Source organism: Bactrocera latifrons, unplaced genomic scaffold (genome assembly GCF_001853355.1).
Source record: "Bactrocera latifrons isolate USDA-ARS-PBARC rearing strain unplaced genomic scaffold, ASM185335v1 scaffold_1108, whole genome shotgun sequence".
NCBI classification, from domain to species: Eukaryota; Metazoa; Arthropoda; class Insecta; order Diptera; family Tephritidae; genus Bactrocera; species Bactrocera latifrons.
The window spans coordinates 4,462-9,865 of record NW_017534529.1 but is presented as its reverse complement, the minus strand read 5'-3'; the positions used below and the strand labels follow the sequence as shown (position 1 = coordinate 9,865).

At 37.6% G+C, this 5,404-nt stretch overlaps 1 pseudogene; it reads left to right on the top strand.

Moving 5' to 3' along the window:
- Positions 1–644: 644 nt before the first annotated feature.
- Positions 645–1,386, top strand: LOC108973839 (annotated as a pseudogene).
- The last annotated feature ends 4,018 nt before the right edge of the window (positions 1,387–5,404 follow it).

The following is a 5,404-nucleotide window of genomic DNA, read 5'->3' as shown; positions in this document are numbered from 1 at the left end:
TCACTAGCGCTAATCATAAGTACACAAATTCAAACTCTCAACAAAATAAGACCATAAGAAATAACATCAACCCCCAAAAAATAAGAAATATTCACAAAATAATTAGTACAATAATTTAAGGCAATAAAAACAAAGGTCACAATAAATAATAAATTTTTAACCATTCAAAATAACCCATTTATAAAACAAATAGGGCTAATAAAAATTATTATGAAAATAAATTTTAACATTGTAATACATTAAATGATTGAAAATAATCATTCCCATGAGTACGAATTATAGAAACTAAAATAGAAAGCCCCAAAGCACCTTCACATACTCTAAAAGTTAAAAATATCATACTAAAAAATCTTCTATAGTCTATTAAATTTAAATAAATAAATAAAATAAAAAATAAACTTAATACAATATATTCTAAACTCAAAAGCATCGATAATAAATGTTTACGATTAGAAACAAAAACAAAAATTCCTATTAAAAATAAAAAACAAGGCAACCCACAGTATAAACTTATTAACATTAGTTTTAATAGTTTAATAAAAACATTGGTCTTGTAAACCAAAAATAAGAAACTATCTTTTAAAACTTCAAGAGAAAAGAAATAACTTTATCATTAATCCCCAAAATTAATATGTATTTTAAATAAACCTCCTGATATTATACAATTACTGTTATACTCTTCCACACTAATCTCAAGATTAATTTTTATTAATATTAGCTTAATTAATATTATCCTTAGCTATAGGATTAATATTATTAATTCAAACCCTACAAATTTATTTAATCACTGGATTAATGGCTAAAAGATTCTGATTTTCCTATGTATTATTTTTAATTTTTCTAGGAGGAATACTTGTACTATTCATCTACGTAACTTCATTAGCATCAAATGAAATATTTTCTCTGTCAATAAAATTAACAACTATCTGCACCATAGTTATATTAATATTAACACTAACTACTGTATTTATAGACAAAATATCGACATCATCCTTTATTCAAAACCTAGAAATACACTCTATATACAATTTAAACCTAACTATTCCTGAAAACTCCCTAAACCTTCATAAACTGTATAATTTACCAACAAATTTTATCACCATCCTATTAATAAACTACTTATTAATTACATTAATTGCTGTAGTAAAAATTACTAAGCTATTCTACGGACCCCTTCGACAAATAAACTAATGAATAAACCTTTACGAACGCAACACCCCCTATTTAAAATTGCAAACAATGCTCTAGTAGACCTCCCCGCCCCAATTAACATCTCAGCATGATGAAATTTTGGGTCCTTATTAAGCCTATGTTTAATTATTCAAATTCTAACAGGACTATTTCTTGCTATACACTACACTGCAGACATTAACTTAGCATTTAATAGCGTAAACCATATTTGCCGAGGCGTAAACTACTGATAATTACTGCGAACTCTTCATGCTAGTGGTGCATAATTTTTCTTCATTTGCATCTATTTACATATYGATAATTCCTCTATTTAGCTCTGCAGCTCGAATTACTTTCTCCAGAAGAGGTTGAAGCAGGTTGAAGAAGTCGCACGATAGGAAGTCGACTTGTCTGAAACCTCGTTTGGTATCGTACGGCTCGGAGAGATCCTTCCCGGTCCTGACGGCGTTTTGGTGTTGCTCAACGTCAGTTTACATAGCTGTATTAGTTTTGCGGGGATATCAAATTCAGATATCGCGGCATAAAGGCAGCTTCTTTTCGGGCGGTCCAAAGCAGCTTTGCAATGACGAAGAGGTGGTGTGCGTCGATTTTCTTTTCACGGGACTTTTTTAAAATTTGGCTTATGGTTATCGGTCGTCACTGTGAACAGACGTGTTTTTTCTCTGCTTATTTTAAATTAATGCCGTGTGTTTGCGGACATAGAGTTCATCGCGCTCAGCCCGAGATCAACTGCCATGAATGCAACCAATTCTTACACTTGTCGGGTGTGGATTTATCACAGGCTGATGGGAATTTCTTGCTGAAATCTAAAAACGTTTTTTATTGCAAAGTGTGCGCGGTAGTTCGAAGAAATTCCATTCCCTCGCCACCGGCGTCGCCATCAGTGCGCAATGCTCAGTGCTCTGATATTGTAAATTTGCAACCACTAAATGCTGTTCACTCAAACAAGGTAGTAACTGAACCTTTGTAGCCTACTAATCCTAATAAGTTAAATGCATTGCTTAACTCTCTGCTTTTGGAGGTGAGTTCACTGAGACGTGAACAGTCGAAGATGCTCACATTAATACAACAATTATATGATGATCGAAATTCGTTAATCGTTAAGCTTAACAAACTCAAATCAGAGATCTGCATTGTGAAAAATAAATTGTCCGATAACGGCAAGCTCTCTGCACCAGCATCGAATGCTCTATCTGCTGCGTATCTCATTCTCACAGCTGCGACTGCTTTGGCTACAAATGCTTCTATAATCGCTTCTCCGTCTAATGCTGCTGCTTATGCTGATAATGTGAGTGTGAATAATGTCACTCCAGCTATACCGAAAGCGGACTCTGTTAATCTGAGTTCTTCTACATCAATGACTGCTAATGGAAATTCGAAGTTAAAAGTGAGCACTAGAAACAAAAAATTCCCAGCTGCTTCAACGGTTGTTGGTGTTAGTGCCAGTAGTGCTCTCGATGTCGTCATACCCAAGAAATGGATTCACCTGTCTGCTTTCAAGAACTCAGTTACTGAGGAAGATATTATATCTTTTGTTGTTAAACATACTAATGTTAAAAATTAGTTAAGAAAGATACTAATATTAATAATCTTAAGAGGATAAACTTTAAGTTAGGTGTGTCCCCATGTTTTTTAATGCCGTTTTCTCCTCTTCAGTGTGGCCTTCCGGCATTAAATTGCGTCGCTTTAAGATTTTTCCAAAGGGAAGGGAAAACAGCGCTACAGATTAGTTGATGCGCCTGTTAATCACGATTTTATTCATGCGTCACCTTCCTCAACTGACTTCTGTCTTAAAGCGTACTACCAAAATTTATCGGGTACTAGGTGTTAATCAAATATTATTCGCAACTTTTCTTCATTTTTGGTTTTCGATATTATCGTGATTGTTGAGACTTGGTTAAATTCCAGTTACTTTGATAATGAATATTTTGACTCAAATCTCTGCTATGACTTCCGTAAGGACAGAGATCATGAAAAAACTGGCTGTTTAAGAGGAGGTGGTGTTCCCCTAGCAGTTTATCGCAAATATCGTCCTCGTTTAATTATGCTTGATAATGATGATTCTATTTTGGACCAACTATGTATTTGTATTAATGACGCTCTGTTCATGGCAGTCTCATACATCCCTAGTAATAGTCCTCTAGAGTTGTATAAGTTTCACGCAAATAATATTTCCTCACTGGTATTAAATAATGTGAAAGAGAATAATATCTGTGTTCTGAGTGACGTTAATTTAAGCAATATCGTCTGGTCTAGTTTTTCCTATAGTTCTGCTCTTATTCTCTCTAATTTATCGTCTTCTCAGGAGTTAGTTCTCATCGATAGCTTGCTTAGTCTCAATCTGATTCAAATTAACTCTTATTCAAATAGTCTGGATCGATTTCTAGAATTAGTGTTTCTTAGTGATAATTTAAAGTTTAGGTTTCTCGATGGATTCTCTACAATTACTCCAGCCACCATTCATCATTCTCCGCTAGCGTTTGAGGTGGATACTTATCTCTTCGCTCCTGTTAAACGTACTGATGGGCCTGGTTTTAATTTTGCATTTTGAACGACTCAATAATCTCCTCGATGAGATTAAATGGGATGATCTACTTTCGGGACTAGATACAGCTAATAGTTTCGCGGTTTTTAAGAAATCAATTCAGGAATTTTGTCACTATAATATTCCGCTAAAATATATACTACCATATAAGTTGCCTTGGTACACTAAGGACCTCAAACGATTAAAAAATCTTAGAAATAAACACTATAGAAAACTCCCTCTGCTTTACGCTGGGGTGATAAGTTCGCTTGCACTCCTGGCAACATCTCCAACCTGTTTGCTGAATTTTTCCACTCCTATTAGTTCCACTCTCCCGGCTAATAACTTCCCATCCATAAATTTTGGCACACTGTGTCTTTCACAGGATGATATTGCCAAGGCTATTTATGATATTAAGTCTTCTCCCAAATTGGATTTGGATGGGCTTCGCCTTCTCCTGGCGTTGTGCGTTCACTRCCATTCAGCAGGCCGGAGAAGTGTTTCCTCCATAATTTAAGTATGCTCTGGGCATCGGTCACTAGGTCACCTTTGGCGGTTCTACAAAAGTATGCTCCGTTCTTCAAACCTTCTGTTAGCCGCCGCATTTTTTCGTTGAATTTTTGAGCATTACCAGTGTCGGCCAGCTCATCAAGCTCTTCGTACTCACGCATTTCGGCCTTTTTAGTTTTCCGTCTGCAAATGCGTCTTACTTCCTTCCTCAACTCTTTGTATATATCCCATCCCGCACGTGTTGTGGTCGATCGTAACGTTGCGAGGTAGGCAGCCTGTTTTCTCTCCGCTGCGACACGGCACTTCTCGTCGTACCAGCTGTTATTTTGCATTTTTAGGAAAGCAATGGTTTCGGGTGCAGCTGGAATTTGAAATGTCCTCCCACAGTTTGCTTATACCGAGTTCTTGACGAGTGCTATCAAAGAGCAGGAGGCAAGTCGAGTAGAAAATCGTTCGGTTGTCTGTTGTGATTGCAGCTTCTCGACGTCGAAACTTCCTTGTGTTTGTTGACATGCGTTTTTGCTGCACAGAGGTGGGTGCGACTCTTGACTGCAAAAAGATAGTGATCCGAGTCGATATTAGGACCTCGGAGCGCACGCACATCTAAAGCACTGGAGACGTGTCTTCCATCTTTCACAACTCGATCGATCTGGTTGGTGGGTTTTTCGATCCGAGGACAGCCAGGTAGCTTGATGTATCTTCTTACGCTGAAATCTAGTACTACACATAACCATATTTCGGATCCCGGCGAAGTCGATCAGCCTCAACCCATTTGGGGATGTGGAAGCTGAATTTACCTACCGTAGGGCCAAAGATACCTTCTTTGCCCACACTGGCGTTAAAGTCACCAAGCACGATTTTGACATCGTGGCGGGGGCAGCTCTCATAAGTGAGCTCCAAGCACTTATAAAAGGCATCTTTGGTCACATCGTCCTTCTCATCAGTCAGGGCGTGAGTGCAAATCAGCGATATGTTGAAGAACCTCGCTTTGATGAGGCTAGAATTTTATCCACCGGAGTAAATGACAGTACTCGGCGACGGAGTCACTGTAGCAGTAAATGCTCCAAGAGACGACTCACCTCAGACTTTGTCCCGTCCATCGCATTTAGTGGACGGCGGTGATGTCAGCCTTCACTCTAACAAGGACATCAACCAGCTGGGCAGCGGTGGGACATTCCA